The sequence below is a fragment of the Penaeus monodon genome, chromosome 15 (genome assembly GCF_015228065.2).
Source record: "Penaeus monodon isolate SGIC_2016 chromosome 15, NSTDA_Pmon_1, whole genome shotgun sequence".
Lineage (NCBI taxonomy): Eukaryota > Metazoa > Arthropoda > Malacostraca > Decapoda > Penaeidae > Penaeus > Penaeus monodon.
The window spans coordinates 46,081,210-46,081,410 of record NC_051400.1 but is presented as its reverse complement, the minus strand read 5'-3'; positions in this window follow the sequence as shown (position 1 = coordinate 46,081,410).

The window sequence follows — 201 nt, the reverse complement described above, 5'->3', positions numbered from 1 at the left end:
CTCCATGAAAATTGCTCTTGAGGAAAGAGAGAGAGAAAAAAACACAAACTTGAAATGATGCTCATTCCTGAACAGGTGAAGCTCAAGAGGCCGGGTCTCGTGAGAGGCGAGGAGGGCGAGAGAGCAGTTCCTCTTCCCTCTCAAGGCTGCTTCGCGGGGAAGTATCTTCACGTGGAAGCAAGAAAAGATATATTTCTTGAA